The sequence below is a fragment of the Perna viridis genome, chromosome 12 (genome assembly GCF_037379345.1).
Source record: "Perna viridis isolate PV_CMFRI_1.1 ecotype Kerala chromosome 12, ASM3737934v1, whole genome shotgun sequence".
Classification (NCBI taxonomy): domain Eukaryota; kingdom Metazoa; phylum Mollusca; class Bivalvia; order Mytilida; family Mytilidae; genus Perna; species Perna viridis.
In genome coordinates, this window is record NC_142456.1 from 1,930,772 (window position 1) to 1,949,460 (window position 18,689).

At 32.4% G+C, this 18,689-nt stretch overlaps 2 long non-coding RNA genes across 2 annotated transcripts; both read right to left on the reverse strand.

Moving 5' to 3' along the window:
* Nucleotides 1-7,167: 7,167 nt before the first annotated feature.
* On the reverse strand, nt 7,168-8,390 carry LOC148600733 (uncharacterized). Its single transcript, XR_015917284.1, has 2 exons — nt 8,318-8,390; nt 7,168-7,525 (listed from the first exon to the last, which is right to left on the reverse strand). It is a non-coding gene; the product is annotated as an uncharacterized LOC148600733 (long non-coding RNA).
* Nucleotides 8,391-12,952: 4,562 nt separating this feature from the next.
* Nucleotides 12,953-13,739, reverse strand: LOC148600734 (uncharacterized). The gene is made up of 2 exons (XR_015917188.1): nt 13,617-13,739; nt 12,953-13,209 (listed from the first exon to the last, which is right to left on the reverse strand). It is a non-coding gene; the product is annotated as an uncharacterized LOC148600734 (long non-coding RNA).
* Nucleotides 13,740-18,689: the final 4,950 nt, after the last annotated feature.

Consider the following 18,689-nt stretch of genomic DNA (forward strand, 5'->3'; position numbering starts at 1 on the left):
AATCACTAAGATGTATATATTGTTGATTATGTCCTCAAATGCAAATACCTATGTAACATTCCTTTTCTTCTTGACAATTAAAAAAGTAATTGGCAATTTTCAGTAGGTATATCCTTGATGGAGAGCTTAGAATAGTCATTTGCATACTTGGGAAAGCAGATTTGTCACTTATTCTTTTTTTTTTTTTTTTTTTTTGTATGTTTATCCTTGATATAGAGCTAACATGAGTCACTTGCACACTTGGGAAAAAAAGATTTGTCACCTATTCATTTTTATATGTTTAGTCTTGATACAGAGCTAACATGAGTTACATGCACACTTGGGAAAACAGATTTGTCACTTATTTATTTGTTGCATGTTTATCATTGATACAGAGCTACCACGAGTCATTTGCATACTTGGAGACACATTTTTTTTTTAATTATTCATTTTCTGTTTGTTTGTGCATGGTTGAGAATGTCGTCAAGTGAACTTTGCAGAAATATTTATCACTGAACACCATTTATTTTCATGAAATAGACAATATAGATAATCAGCATTCTTCAGAGATATTTGTTGTATCTTTATAAAGTAATAATAATTAAATCAATATCGATTTGATTTAAATTCCAGGACATCGTATACCTTTAAATTAATAAATTTTCATTTCCCTCGACTCATAGGTTTGATACGATAAATAAAATTGCTACGAATTGTTGTTTTGTCTTCAAAATTTATGTGTTAAAAGTTTTATGCATCATCCGCGTGTAAAAGCGTTGACCGTAGCTCATTCTTACTACGCATTGGCGCTTCATCCAAAATGTAAGATCAGTAGGCGTAGATTGTAAAATAGCTAGAATTGTGTTTCATCGACACACGGAATATATTTGATATAACCGATAATCCAAGTTTATCTTATTAATACGCACAGAAAATTAATTTACATAACATTAAATAGGAACTGTAGGCCACTGATTATGATAAATGACCATCAGGTTCATTTTGTACATGTACATGTATTTTGGAAGGGGAACATCTATGTGATTACATATACTGTATATTAAATAATACATGGAAGTAACTTCAGTTGTATTTAACTTCAAGATAGAAAGTATTGAGACAGAAGTTGAGAGTCTATAAGCAACATTTATTTTAGGATGAATATTGTTTATTTCTTTTTATTTTGGTGTAAGCTCTCTTTACAGTACAAATGATATGGACGTTTTCATAAACATAAATTACCACTCGTATTTACTAAACATGCGTATTTTGTTTTAATGTAATGAAGTGCTTTTTATACCACTTATACTTCACGCAAACTTATAAGTTGATTGTTTTATCTGCAATTGTTTGCATTCATCAGTTGAGACAAGATCATTCATTTAGACCGTTTTTACTGCAACACAAATAAAATCAGTTGTAACTGGAATTATAACTTAAAAGTTCTTATGGAGGCCGTCGAGGACTATGCAAGAAAATAGATAAAACGAGAAGAAGAAGACACTGATTCTGTGTCGGAGTGATTAAAGGTCGCCGTCAGGTCTTTAATTTTGAAACGAATGAAAGTTTAAGTAGGTCAATGAGTGCCAAGGCTACATCAGTTTTCAAAGACCCCGATGTAGCAAAAACATTGTCTCCTATACATGACAAATATGTTGTCATACCAGCAGACAAAGCCCAAAACGACATTGTTTTTGTCTGCAGAACGTTTTACATCTAATGTTTATCATCACAGGTAGACGTAGAAAATAATAGCAGTGATGACACCTATACTTCTACCACACTCTCCAAAGAAGAGATTGTGGAAAATCATAAATCTGTGCTATCCCCTTTTGGTCTCTCTACCAAGGACGATGATTGTGATTTGCCGTCTATGTACTGGATTAATAAACTCCACAAGAATCCATGCAATGGAAAGGATACTTTGTATAGTAATGTTAATAACCTTTTTTTCTCTCCTTTCATTGCGCTGTAAAAATATTCAAGGATGGAATTTACTCCCGTTCCTGATATAAGCGCAAATATTTATAATCATTCGTTGCTTTTGTTCCCAATATATGAAATATATGCCTTGGTTTTCTTGTATATGAAGCATTTACAATTTTCAGGATATTAACTGCATCAGAAAAAAACACTTTCTCCAATATACTACATACAGTACACATTTTTGCTTTGTGGAACAAAATGAAGGCAATATAGTTAGAGTATATAAAATTTAGTTAAAATATGATGTGCTATTCCACATAGCAATTAGGCATAAAAACACACAAATCTTTCCATGCAATATTATACACAATAGTGTCTCAAATGGTAATTTTGCATTCATTTTTGTTTAAGTGTCAGTGTTGTTTATTTTTCCAAATCGTTCTATTGTAACCTTAACCTCGCTTTTCTGCATTTTCGACAACGTCTAAGACTTTCATCAGAACATAAACTATGTGTCCTTATTGTCACATTTATGAATATTTTTCTTTGAGCATGATTCATTCAGATTCCAGTGCACAACACATGCGCATAAGATGCATTTTTATAACGACAAAAGATGATTATCGATTCCTTTTAGTTTATTTTCATACAATTTCTTTTTTCAATTTTTCTTACGCATGCATAGGTTGTCAGGTCGGTAGATACATAGGAGGAAATGTTAATGAGTAAAACTGAACATTATCTCCGTCTCTACTTATTTCAAATCTCAAGTCAAAATAAAAAAAGGTAACGGAAACAAATGTAGTTTATGACATTATGAATAGAAAGTTTGTCCAAGCAAATATTGTTGTATTTACTCGAAATTCTTGCATAACCAATCGTTTACATTAAATTTAATTTAAATGAATGATTTTCGACAACCTGAATTCCATATGCATGTTATATTTGATTTTATCTAAGATATGAGTTTTTCACTGCTTTTTTTCTAAATGATGCAGAAGGTGGCTGCTGCTTAATTTTGTTAAGATTAATTGTGTGACTACATTCAAGAAAAATGAATATATTCCTTGGTTTAATCCGAAATTAAAATGAAGTGTTGGCAAACTACAATACACAAATGCAATAATAAGCTTTAATGTTGTCAGTGAAGTTTCTTTGTAGATGACTGATAAAATGTAAACACTTAAAGTTAGAAGTCTTAATGGTTCTTTTCCTGGAGTACAAAATATTGCAGCCTATTGTGATTGCTTCATATCTTTATTGAAAATAAAGTTGAAACACAAGAAACTTCCATAAAGAAACCGAACGTACAGAATGTCCCTTTATCGATCTGAAAACATTGAATAACTAAAAACAAATACTGTGCCCAGATAAGGTAATAATTCTTTGAGGAGGGTTGTTGTTTTTTAATTTTTATTTATTTTTTTGCGGGTTTGTTGTGTGTGGTTTTTTTTTTTTTTTCGTGTTTTTGTTTGTTTTTTTGTTTTTTTTTGTTTTTGTTTTTGTTTTTTTTTTATTCATTTTCATTATCACTTGTTAATTTTCAACTCATAATCTGTTCATTTTATTTTTTATCTGACACCAATATCTAGAAAATACATAACAGACTTTGCCTTTAAACTACTGTGATCTGAAAGGTAAACTTACACATTATCAAAAGTTCGTAGCAATTTTCTGTTTCTTTCCGTTTTCCTCTTGTCTCAACCTTGAACACACATCATTGCATTTGTTTTCATTATTTAAGAACGATCAACTTAATGTTCGAGGTCACTACATGTAACATATTAAAATGTAATTTGTTTTCGGAGGCGCAGAACAACCCCATGCTTCTGGGTTTAATTCGGACTGAAATGCTTAATGTTAACAAACAAACAAAAATTAGAATATTTAATCTTTATGATCATGTACAGAAACAAAAATAAAGCTAACATATGCACATACTTTCTAAACCTAAGTAATTGAACATTTCCTTATCGTTTGTCGGAAATTCAAAATATTATTAACATCTTTAAATTACTATTTCCGTACAGATACATTCTTGTATAAGAAAAATATTCGACAAATGTCAGCGTTCGATTTATCTTAAATACGGGTATTTTATTTACGTATGATTTATTTTTAAAAACTGGCTATCCATATTCAGTCATGCTGCTTATGTCTTATATACATTGCTGGTTACTTTAGTCGTTTTGTATCTTTTTTAAACTTTTAAAATCTCTTTTTTGAAAAAGCCATTTTGTATTGTTTGCCGTCAAACAAAAGAATAAAACGAATTTGAAACAGACAAGGAAAAGTACATTGATTAAATATATGAATACCACACATTGTTATTAATAAAATGTAGGAAGAAGATAAATCCAAAAACAATTCATTCCATTTTTTTTTTGTAAATGTAGATATCGGAATAAATACCGAGACGTCAATAATACGACAAGTACTCTAAAATCAAAGTTCATGGCCAAATACAAAACAAAACAGGAAACAGAGATTATTCATTAGAAAGCGAAAAGAGCAGAATAAAATGCATGCAGAATAATAGTTACTTTTGGTCAGGTCACTTACTTTATTATACGAGCTAGTATCTATAGTAACTAACGTTTGTTAATTGACAACAAACTGTAAGAGAAATGTGTTTATTTTACATTTAAATAAACTTGTTTGCGGGGAAGGGGGATGGGTAGTGCGGTTAAGTGTCATATCAACATGATGTCATTCCTCCCAGAAATATTTTTGGTACATTTGTGCGGAAGCCAATTTTGAAAATTATGTCTAGTTTAAAATATTTTTACCTCCCACCTCCCGTCTAAAATAGAATTGCAACCCCCTTTATGCCTTAATGCATTAACTGATACTTGGTTTCTGCCTACATCTATGTATACATTTAGCTGTATCCTACAGCATTTTAGGTGTTCGCCCTCGCCCACTCCCTAATTCCACTTAAACCGATTTTTGTCTTTTTCATTTTAACATTATAGCGAGGCCAACAAGGCGCGTTTCTTATGATTTTAAAACAAAAAATCTTTAATTGATACCTTACAATACATGGTCTTTATATAAAACTTTCACTCTTTATGTCTCTATAAATAGTCCTATTTGTTTTCCAGGAAGTTTATAATATATCAAATGAATCAAAATTTCCGAGTACAGAGACGGGACTTTCTCCATGTACATTTGTACGTAGTGACTATAGTATGCTATAGAATATGTTTTTTTCTGTTTTACTGTTCTGCCTGTCTTTAGCTCTATTGAACTAAATGTTACCACTCACGAGAAGTAGTGGAATAATTTTATTCAACGATTTAGAAGTCTATACTTTTTCATAGTTTGCGTTTGTTTTAGTTTCAATTACAATACAATTATACCCACGTAAAAAGTAGGCTGATAATTTCAAACTTCTTGTTTCTGATTGTATTTCTTTTAATACCTGTAAGACGTTTATGTAAGTACATGCCACATTCTGATGGTCTTATATCATACTGTGATGTACAATGGACAGATCTGTTTACCAAAATGTTGTTCAGTTTCAGACACATCTGCTTGTTTTAGTACATCTTCAAGTTCGGTCGGGTTGGTGTCTAAGTTAAACATATTAACATCGTTGTGTTCGTCTTGTTTGTTTCGTTCGGCGTGACATTCCATTCCTATTTCATCTAACAATGTCATATATTGTGAGTCCTCCGAGTAAACATATGCTACTCCAAATCATCCATATCTCCAGTATTTAGTCGTGTTGAATTTTGTCACACGTTTTTGTTTTTGTTTTTGTTTTATTGTTATGATCATTATTATTATTATTATTATTACTACTACTACTTTGTGTACCGGTTTACCCTGTGTGATCTATACAGTTGGATTTGAACTTTGTTTTAATTTTTGTTGAAATGTTATAATTTTTAATTTTGTTATCTTTTTATGACATTACAATTTAATAATTAACTTGTATTCATTTTTGGTAGATATTTAAAGTATTTTATTTCCTTGTTTTTGTACATTCATGGCAATCAAGTCACTGGTGTGCTTACGTATTTTTTGTGAAACAATCAATACTGTATATATAAAAAAATATCATAGGGAGAAATTCAAGTTCAAGTCGTCGATTTATATTTGAAAGTAAAAAAGGCAAGACATCACAAAATACGCAAATGCTATCTTTGAAATAAAGACTTATTTTTTTGCTTGACTTGTCTTTCGTGCAAGTTTATGGAAAATCCGGTTTAGATGCGTTCTCTTTTTTACATTTTGTATTTCAATGGTTCAGTAACATAACCCAATATAAATGAAAGCCAAAATCTGATTTTCATTTGAAATATACAGGAAACAAATCCTCCTTCCCATTGATCCCTGAATATTACTGTTGTCCCAACTTTTGTCCAATGGAATAGGAGGTCGTAAACGCCGTTGCTTACGTTGTCATAGTTGAGCTCCATTGGTGTCACGTAATGTCAACTTAAATTTAGAAAATAAAGAGCTAGAAATATTAACGCATATAATGGAAAATGTTAGCCAGCGACACCCGTCATATTTTGCTGAAGTAAAATCTGGTTAGTGTCTGACTTCCACACACACATTTATGTGAAATATGTTCGATGAATACTATGCCCAGAGGTGTATTTAGAAATGTTTTCTTTCAAAATCATTTTTTGCAAACCTGAAATAAGGCAATGAACTGCGTCACTTTTTTTTTTCTTTTTTAACTTTGTATTTTTCATTATAATATTTCTGGTTTGAAAAACAACATTACATACTCTATTTATAATCCTACAGACTATGACTAAATATGACGCATCGATACAAGGTTTTAAGAAAAAAGCTATCAATAATTTAAAGATTATAGTACGACGATAAAGATGTTTATTTTACATTGGTTTATTAATTTTGTATTACATTTCTGTATGGAATAGTTTAAAAGTATGAGACACCCGTTCACTATTCAGACTAATGTATTTTTTTAGAAATATCAAATGACTAAATATTGATTATTTATTCTTTCATTGTACTTAACATATGAATACAGATATGCTGCTCCTTTGATATACTCAGGTAAAACGTGCAAGTGATGGTGTTCGCTTCCTATTTCGGTAGTATTTTATTTGGGAACTTCCTGAATAACAATCAATTTTGACGTTTAACATCTTTAGTGTTTGTTTCAATATTCCTTGTAACACGTGTAAATCATATCGAAATGAAATGAACAATATGTATATAATTAGAACAATGAAAACGAACAAGGAGCCATTAGATTTTAAAAATGGATAATGTAAATATTTTGTTAGGTTTTATTTGAAGCTCCTGTATTCAATCTTTAGGTCACAAATAATACAGTGCAAATACAAAATATGCCTTCATTGGTTACATTACTTTATTGCCAAAATGAAGTGTCCTGGTATCACCATTCTGGTCCTTTGTGTTTATTTCACTTCACATATAAAACGATTAGTAATTTTGATACAATCTTGTCTTCTGAGGTAGGCTGCCCATATGTTAGTTGATGCCTGAAAAGCACAGAACGGATCACCAAAAGTAGGAGGGGATACAAATATCCAATTTTTGTAGGTTATTTTTTCCCCTGTCAACCATATCCAAATTTCTCCAACACGAACAAGGCCTATCTATCAAGCATCTATATAAACAGGAAAAATAATGTTATAGTTATTAAAAAAATAACTGTTCGTTAATCTTTTTTAAATCAAACCTGTGAATGTTGTCTTAGAAGTTTTAAAAACCTTATCCCATCATTGCTAAACATATATGTTAACGAATAATCAAGGGAACCAAGGTTATAGCGGTAATCAGAAGAATGCAATCCAGGGACAAAGACCAGACATGGAAAACAGATATACACAACAAAGAATATAAAGTAACTAAAATCATACATACAAATTAACAAAAGCAAATGAGCGAAATACGTATCCGTTAAAATGTTTCTGATAAAATCATTGTTTCTCGAAAAATCAAAAGAATTTAAGTATTTTTTTAAAAACAAAAGTGTAAAAAAAATATGTATGTTTGCTAGCTTGTTGTCCTTCTTATCTATTTTAAACACATACTCTTTGATGGAAGAGTTGCTGGTTGAGTGTTAATATAATTTCGTTCTGCAGAATTGCTTTACATAATCTATCCATTTCTAATTTCACAATAAATGTCAATATTTCCAATTGCGTATACATTCTTAATCTCACTTATTCCAATATTCCCAATTGCCTATTTCGAATCTCACTATTGATTTCCATGATTATTATCTTCCCACTCCTAATCACACTATAAATCCTTCTGTTTCGAATTACCTATACTCTAACTTACCACTCCCAATCTCACTATAAATCCTTCTGTTTCGAATTACCTATACTCTAACTTACCACTCCCAATCTCACTATAAATCTTTCTGTTTCGAATTACCTATATTCTAACTTACCACTTTCAATCTCACTATCACTTGCAAAATTCCCAATTCCCACTACACTATATATATATTCCCATTCTCACTATAAATTATAAATTCAAAACTTTTAACTTCTATACACACAGCTGTCAAAGAGGGTTTGCAGTCCTACCACAACACTTGTTACACCCGTAGTGGTATTAATTCAATGTGGATCCTGAAAAAAAGATCTTTTGGAGACAATCAGTTGAACACTATTGTCAGAATATAATAGCATTAAAACCTATGATTTTTCAACACTGTATACTTCTATTCCACATACTCAGTTAAAATCCCGACTTAAAAAACATTACACATCGTTGTTTTTCCAAACAAATGATACACCTAGATACAAATATGTAGTTCTTGGTAGAGATTACTCATACGTTATAAGAAATAATTCCAAATCATCTTCCAAATATAGAGAAGAAGATGTTTACAAAATGTTGGAATTTTTAATCAAAAACATATTTGCCCAGTGTGGTGGACGCGTTTTTCAACAAACGATCGGCATTCCAATGGGAACAAATTGTGCTCCTGTACTTGCTGAACTATTCCTTCACCCTTATGAGGCTGACTTTATGTTTGTTTAAAAAAAAAGTTCAAATATTGTAGTACGGCGTATTGATGTATAGCAAGTAGTGCTGTACCAGCCTTAGATCCAAGACCTAAAAATGAATTATTTTTTCTCGTTAATTCCATCTGGAGAAGTTGTTTGCAATTTCTTCATCCAAAAGCTTTCCCGAGATACTCTTTTACATTTTGACCAGTTTTTATTATGTTCTATTATCGTCACAACAATGTTGTGGAGATCTTCCTGGGTGTGTCCGGCAGATCTGAGATGGCGACTCAGAGGGAGGTCTGGTTTGCATTTGTAGTCACTGCGATTACCATTCATACGCCTGTTGAAAGGTTGTTCTGTTTCGCCAACGTACTGCATACCACATCGGCACTGGAGAAGGTATATGGTATTTTCGGTTTTGCAAGTTACGTCGCAAAAAATGGCACATTCCTTTCCAGTGCAGTAGCTTTTAAAAGTTATGGTGTGCAGCATCTGGGTACAGGTCTTACATCTCTTATCTCCACATGGTCGACACTGGCCCGTTGTATTTTGTTTAGACTGAGATGAAATCTCTGCCCTTACTAAGGCATCTCTTAGGCTCTTCGGTGTACGGAATGCCAGGACCGGGGCCCCCGGAAAGAGCTTGGAGAGCTTGGGATGTTTTTGAATGTCTTTCCAATATGAATGCAGTAACTGCGAGAGTTTCCCAAAGGCTGGATGGTACGTAAGTACAAAAGGGACCCTTTTGTTCTTTTCTTAGGTTTGTACTCGAGGAGATCTTTACGGCTGATTTTGTTAGCACGTTCAAATCCCCGATCTATATCTGTTGATTTATAGCCACGCGATAACAAATGACCACGGAGTTCATCTAGACGTTTGTTGGTGGTATCGTCAGAAGAACAAATACGCCGAATTCGAAGTGCCTGACTGTATGGGATGCTTTTAGTACAATGTTTTGGATGACAACTATTGGGAGATAAGTATTGGTGACTATCAGTTGGTTTGCTGTGAAGATCCATGGACGTTTCCCCGTCTTTTACAAACGAAGTAGTATCCAAAAATGTGATTTTAGTGTCAGAAATTTCATGGGTGAATTTGATTGATGGATGAACATTATTGGCATGTGTGATTAAATTGTCTAAATTTTGTTTCGACTCAGTCCATTTCATGTCAACATCATCGATGAATCGAAACCAAGAGAGGGGTTTCGATAAAGATGTTGAGATTATTTGATTTTCTAATATACCCATGAAGATGTTAGAATACGAAGGAGCCATTTTCGTTCCCATAGCTGTACCATTGATTTGAAGGTAGTGTTCGTCGTTGAAAGTGAAGTTGATACACTTCAAAACTAAAGTGAGTAAATTAACTAGGCAGTCGGTAGGGGGGTCCAAAATATCTCGTGATTCCCAAGCTTCTCTGCAGGCTTCGATACCGTCATCGTGTGGGATATTAGTATAGAGTGTGCAGTGACATCAAGGGAGACCAGAAGTGTTTCGGGAGGTAAAGGATTCATTGATTCCATTTTCCTCAGATAGTCCGTGGTGTCTTTTAAATATGACGGGAGCTTTTGAACAAGGGGTCGGAGATGGTAATCCACAAATTCAGAAATTTTTTCGGTTGGGTGACTATTAGCAGAAACTATGGGTCGGCCAGGGATATCTTTTTTTTGTGAATTTTAACTAGAAGGTAAAAACATCCGGGTCTTAGATCCTCTGGTTTTAAGTATTCGAACTGTTCTTGCTGTAATGCTGCCGTCCTTGAACATTTTGTTCAGTTCTGAAGTAATTTTTTCACTGAAAGATTTAGTAGGGTCACTGGATAGCTTTTTATAAAATCTTTCATCAGGAAGTTAACGCGTAGCTTCTGAGATGTAGTTATTTTTATCCATAACTACTATGGCGCTGCCTTTGTCTGCTGGTTTTATAACTATATCGTCACGGTTTTTCAACGACTGTTTCAATTCCGAACGATGACAAAAATAATTATATAAGTCTAAAGGATTGTACAACGACACCGATAAAGATGTTAACACACTATAATAAAGTATAAATTGGGCAAAATTTTCAGTAAACAAATGACCTTCTTCAGTCCCTTAAATTAACTGAGTGTGTATGAAAGTAAATGGTCTGTGAACACATATATATATATATATACAACGTCTCAGAATGTCACGACTCTATTTGCTACACTGCTCCATCGTATCAAATTGATACAGTGAAGATATGTAAACGTATAGAAAGGTCTGAAAAATTCCCAACGATGTTAGAACTGTCAAATTTGCGATGCAAATTTATGGTCGTTCCATCCGCGGGACTCGAACTCGTACCGCTGTGACATCTATGGCAACACCGCCTGCACAAAGTCCAAAGAAATATTGTTATATTGATTTGTTGTGACATGCATCATTAATTTGATCCTCTATCCTACATAATAACATCTAATTGAACTGTCCCGTGCTACCATACATCGTGTACTAAGTTACAGCCCTAGATTAATCCTACGAGGAGGAATGACCCGGCCAGTGAAAGCTATATTTTTATATAGCCTAGCTGGCCGAGTGGTCTAGGGCGCTGGACTTTGTGCAGGCGGTGTTGCCATAGATGTCACAGCGGTACGAGTTCGAGTTCCACGGAAGCAACGACTAAAAATTTGCATCGCAAATTTGACAGTTCTAACATCGTTGGGAATTTTTCAGATACGTGACATGAATATGCCCAAAATATATTCATTTCCCAGATTGTGTACTTCGTCTCTTATGATTAAAACATCGTAGCTCTAGACAATGTTCCCAATCTCGTGTGGAATTTATTATTTTAGTTTTTCTTTGTATTCCAAAAAATTAACTTAAACAGACACAGAATTGAATTTGTCCGTATATAAAACATATATAGACTGATATAGATTGGCCTTTGAAATGGGACGTTCTTCAAAATTTATGTTTGTAGCTTTGTTTGTTTGTTTTGTTTTTGTTTTTGTTTTTGTTTTTTTTTTGTTTTTGTTTTTTTTTGTTTTTTGGTTTTTTTTTTTTTTTTGTTAAAAAAAAGACTGCTCAATTTGATTTTTTTTATTAAATTGATTTCTGGGTCAATTGGGTTACATGTATAATAATACATTACAATTTGTCTGGTATTTAGAGATAATTCAGACAACAAAAAATCTGATCGTTGCTAATGTAATTCATTGTCATTACAAAGTTATCTCCCTAAATTGCATAATTCATAGCTGGAGTGCTACTGAAATCAAATGGTGATTTCTTGATAACATACACATTAGCTAGATTGATATTGACTTCTTAATCTACTCGAATTGAGATCGTAGACATAATTAATTATTGAAAGTTATTCTTATCCTATAAATCAAACGTTTTATTAATAATTTAATGAGAATAAATACTTTTCGTTAATTGAGGAAACTGTTTAATTAATTTAAGTAATAAAGATAGTATATAGAAATTCAGTGTATTGTGGATCTGTTGATTTGTGCATGGCGTTTACAGATTTATGATTTTATCACACTTGTTAGTTACCAAAGGCATCACCAGCTCATTTAAAAATGCCAATGAGAATTGACATGTGTATATATAATCGCAATTATATAAAATTAAAGACTGCAGTAAATAATAAGTTAAGTAAACTTTTCCTTTTATAAATACATTTTTAAAATGAGAGTTATGCTTTTTGTTTGTTTGTTTGTTTGTTTTTTTCATTTGTTTTTTTTTATTATTATTTTTTTTTACTTTATATTATTTCATCTTAATTTATTGTGTTCTTTGTTTCATTTGAAAACTGTCGAAAAGGGGGTGTTCTTTGACGTTCTTTCTTGCAAGATGTTGACTTCGTGACCATCTTATTGATATTTGTTAGTCAACGCATTTCCTCTTGGATATACTTTCATTTTTGCTACTTTGTTTTATGAGACAATGGGGGTATTGCTGATGTTTTAAGTCAAGATAATCTATTAAGGAATTGGCTTCAAATATGTACATATCTATTAAGATATTGTCGTAGATATACTACTCTTTTCTGGTATTTCAAATGTATAGGTGTAAAAATCAGTTAAGACAGTTGTAAAAGTATACATGATATATATTATTGATCAAATATTTTGTATAAATATTTAAATATAAACTGCTACAATCAACCACTTCGACACAACATTCAATTTCGGGGTGGAAAACGTCTCAAAGGAACACCTATTGGCATGCCGAAATTTCTTATATGTCTACTTCGTCTCAATGACAATGTGTTTCGGTAATGCATCTGTGGTGGTGGAAGCATGACACTTTTTGCTAAGACACGGCGCACTCGTCTATACCGTCCACCTAGTGAAAATTGAAAGACGATAAGACGCAGCCACATACATTTAAAAAAGTCATTTTTATAAGATATGCATTTTCCGTATATCATGTTATATTTATGTGATGAATTGAACACTGTTGGGGATTATTGATATTTCAAGATAGAGTTACGGTTGATAAATCATAATAATGCTTGGGATCGACGTATAGTGCGAGATGTTTTTGGCAACTTGAAAGAGATTTATAAAAACAAATGTGTAAGAGCATAAATCAATTTCAAATATATTAACAATTAACTGTGAATATGTATCAAAAATATTATGCACAATTCTTGAACTATTTATGATGACAATCGTGAAAATTATATCCATATCTCAATGTTCTTATTTTCCAAACAATTGCTTAAAATTCAAGAACAGTTCTAAACTTACCTTTGATAGATGCAAATATCGAAAAACAGACCACTATTAAGAGAATACAATATAATTTCATGTTCAGTAAATATATTTTCTTTACTTTAACATGGATCGACTAAATATATATTTTATGAGAAAATGCTACCATGTGTTGCTTAAATATTGACATGTGTATTGACATGTGGTCAATTTATTCTGATCCCCCTTTTAATGGTTACAGTTTGTTTAGCATTTCAACCATCGTGTGACAGAATTTTTGCATTATCACTATTGATGACGTATACAATGAAATTAATATTTTAGAAAGACAGAACAAAAGATGCTCAATTATGCTTTTACTGTAATTTTTGTAATTTAAGATAAGCATACATGAATAAATTTGCATTCTTCATGAAAAATGTGCACCATGTCAATCAGCAAAAATTTCACAATGACTCTAGAAGTTGTTTAAAAGATGACATCGTTCTAACAAACAACATACACAAATTTGCAACAGAGCGCCCCCTACCATGTAGTAATGAATAAAACCTTTGAATAGACCTCAAATTAAAAAAAAAATAAGATTGACTACACAGCGTAAACTTCAGTGTTGTTTATAGGATATGAAAAATAATCGGCATCTGAGACGTACATATTGATAACTATCCTGTTATTGTCTTGGTGTACAACATTCTGGTTAAGTTTGCGTTTTTCCAAGAATCATGCAAAATAGGAAATATCAGAAGCATGCATGTCGACACCCCAGCAATTTGACAATATAGTTTCATTCAAAGATGATTTCCTAATTTGAAAAGACCACTATTAGATCTCTGCATCAAATGATTATTTTTTTAAAGAAGTTGTTCAATGGAATGTTGGAAAAATGAGGTTTTGACAAAGTTATCTGCCATTGAAGTGTTGTTTTCAGTGCATTTCATATGGTATGAGACATACAAATATGACAAATTTTGGCTTTGTCCTTGTTTTAAATAGTTCGAAATTACTCTTTCAAAGTGGTGGGTTTGGTTCTTTCCATGTTTCATACATAGCCTGATTCTTACAAAGACTGACTTTTAAAATCAAGCTTCATATGAATAAACATCAGATAAATTGTGATGCATCGGATACATTGTTTTAGAAATTAATACTAAAATATATTTTACGAAGAATCTCTCATCAACATAAGAGATGATTTTTATTTAAAAGCGTTCTAAAGGCAACCACTATTGTTTTGTTTTTTTTGTTGTTTTTTTTCTTCAAGAAATAAATATTCCAATTTCGATGTTTCATCAGCTTGTATAAGCATTCAATGAAACATGTATTTCTAAAACGTGCGACTGGATGATGTAGCCTCTACATGTATAAATATTAGAAATGTGCTCTATCGACTCATGCAACATCATTTATGACGCCGATTATCCGGTTAGATTACCATCTCAATAATATGTTTCGTTAATGTAAATTTATATGAATGACATCCGAACTATATAACGTAAAATTATTACAAGTTATTACCGTCAACTTACGTTTTTGAACATGAACAAATGAATGCAAAAGAAACGTTTGCATACAGAAATACTGAAAAAGTAACTTCAATTGATAAAAATGGTCGAAATAGAAAGCATTGAAACATTAGGTGATGAATGAAAGCTCTTGTAGTTGATCGCCCTGTGTGTCTGAACTCATATAGAATCCTCGATATTTTATTAATAAACATAAAAAGCGGCTTTCATTATTTTACTTTTGTATAAACATGTGCTTGTAAAACATTTATTTGACAAGGAAACTTTAATTGCAATTTTATAATTTAATTTATCTTCGATCGTTTGCATTCATCATTTACTTGGTTCGTTTTCAGTTAACTGCATTACACGTATAAATGTACACAGGTAAAATAATTAAAAAATACATGTAAATGTTAAGATATAAACGAATTAAGATGCAGACACACTCGTATTACAACATATGTTTTCCTTCTCCATAGTAGAAAATGATTGGAAACTATCGATTGATAATATATAGATATACTGTTGGTAAATTATATTCTACGAGATGACGCTAATCTTGTCTTTTAACGATTGATTAAAACAGACTTTTTCTACCAAATTACTGAATAAGTTAAAAAAAATGGTTGACATCTATACTTATACATTCAACTCAAATATAGCTCCCACGAGCCTGAACCGCTCACTTGGTTGAATTTCAAAGGCAAAAAATATAACAAGAACTTGTCCAACAATTTTGATTCCAGAAGACTTTGGTAGGACTTATCAAAAGGATCATTTCAGCAATTGAAAGTTTCTTTCTGAAATATAGCTATAAAAAGAATTGCAGTGTTTATGTGGTGGACCTTAAATATGAGAAACATTTTGAAACGTGTAAAATAATCTTGTTTCCATATAACAAGAAGCTCCCACGAGCCTGAACCGCTCACCTGGTTGAATTTCAAAAGCAATAAATTTAACAAGAAGTTGTCCAACAATTTTGACTCTAGAAGACTTTGGTAGGACTTATCATAAGGATCATTTCAGCAAACGAAAGTTTCTTTATATCTATAATAGTTTTCAAGATATTGGCTGAAAACTGTCATTTTTCCCAAGTTAAAGGCATTAACTCTTATAAGGAGTCGACTGAAAACTTTTATCCCTGAAGACTTTTGTAGGCCTAATGATAAGTGTCATTTCAGCTATTGAAAGAATTTGGTTTCGGAGATATATGTGAAAGAGTAATCAAGGGAACCAAGGTTATAGCGGTAATCAAAAGAATGTATTCCAGGGACAAAAACCAAACATGGAAAAGAGACATACACAACAAAGAACATAAAGTAACTAAAATCATACATACAAAGTAACAAAAGTAAATGAGCAACTCGGAAACTAAAAACTGGGAGCATGGACCAGGTGCACCGGTAGGGTAAACGTCCTCTGCTCTGCTTTTCTAGAAACACCCGCCGAGTTGCTCATAAATAGTCAAGTCCGGGGTAGACAATCGAGGAAAGGAAAACTATGACCCGTTGAATAAATCAGTTTTCATGGTGCAGATGGATACACCATAATGTTTCACGAGATCATGATGATGACCATAAAACGTCTGTGGTGATGACTTTAATCTTGTAGCAACATAACCCTGTTCCAGGATCCCATTTGTTAGAGTTCTAGCGCGATACAAAAAAGTCTGCGTAGTTTCGGGAAGCTCTGGCATAACGTATGAGTTGTCAATAGCTTTCCTGTACCATCGATTTCTAAGTGTAGGTAAAGAGATGAGGCTGACTTCACAGTGTCTGTAGTATCTTTAACTAATATTATAGATATTACAGTTAAAATGTTGAAGAATTCAAAATTATAAAATGATTAAAAAGATTTATTTTGATCATGTATATACCTGATGAAGAAAAAAACGATGAGGGTGTATTTTTTTCTATGGGTACTTTGGTGACTTGGGATTGGGATTTTTTGGGACAGGGGAAGGGGATTTTGCAGGGAATGGAGACTTTGAGGATGGTATATGGTGTAAATGGGAATAATATATCGTTAAAATTGGATATTTATACATTTCAAGAGCTGTTGTGTCTTTTATCTAGTTATTTACCGCGTTCACTGAGACATTTAACAAGATACATGTACTCATATTTTTACTTTATGCACGATTGGGTATGATTTTTATATTGCATATACATATATAGTCTTTGCTGAATGAATATTAAATTGGATTTATAACGAGGTTTGGTGTACAATGTATATGCGAAAGAGAATACAAACCCAACGGGATGAAAATGTCAGGCCAATGCAACCAATTTGTCTGCAATGAACGACAAAGAAACCCTCATACCTCAGGGCAGGCTGCAGCTGGCCAAAACATCATCATATACAACTAAAGCGAAAGAGTGGCCCATTTTTCCTCAAGTGTCATGAAAAATAATTTAAAGATAAAAACGAAACTTGAGATACAAAGGCCTGAAATTTCTGACATTGGACAGGAGCAAAAAAGCGGCCAGTTGACACCTATAAAAAGTTATGTCCCTTTCGTATGCAAAACCAATTCTAACTCCTCTAATTTTGGGTCGGGAATTGTGGCACATCATAAGTCATACAACAAATAAACAACCCACGTCATGCAGTTAAATATAGTGTCCTTATTTCTTTGTGAAGACCATATTAGCGAATCAGTGTAAATACTAACAGAATGTTATCCTTAACGATGTGTCAACAATATCACAGCTATATTCCTAACGAATGAGCCCACCCAACGGTCTAGTCTATCTATTCGGTGAACAAGTGAGATGCCCGTATCGGTTGAAAACAATGTCCCTATCAGCCTGCGACATCGAAAGTCCGATGCAACAATCTCTTGTCAAAATAAAAACCCCATGATTAAAATCCGAAACACCGTTACAAACCCGAGAAATCGAATCAATGCCGACATGCAAGCACCATACCATGGTGACAAGGGGACGTCACCATCCAAAGTCTACCACTATCGATATGAATATTACAATCAAGAAACGGTGATTCTTTATAATCAATAGTTTATACACAGTATAATCTTTTACATGATTTGGCTTGCATTGTGGTGACGCTATTTCTATATAGTACTTTGAATTGACATCAAAAAGGAAACGACTTAGTTTCGTTAGTAATTCGTTTTAAAAGGGCAAGCCCCTTTCAAATCATATTAAATTGAAATAAAATATTATTCAGTCCCATGGTCACTGGCCTTTGCTTCATAATATATTGTTCTCCCCAAAGGCAGCATAATGTGACACAAGTTATGTGACATAATGAATATTTACTATATTTAATTGGTATTATATACCAATTTTATGCGGGAAGTATGATCATTTTGTTGCTATCATCTTCACTTCTACTGTTATATGTAACCATATCGGTAAGTATGTTTTTTCTCCGTTTAATCCCATGTTTCTTTTGTTTTCTTTCTATGTTTATCATTCCTTGCGATTATAATTTGTTCTGTTGGACACAGTGTAACGACTGAGGTTTTTTCTTTGATATTATTCAATTTGGAAGTAAAATAAATGAGTTTTTGATAGTGACCAGTCGTCCAGTTTTCTACAAGTCACTTATTGTGTTAAAGCAACATGTAATAATTTCT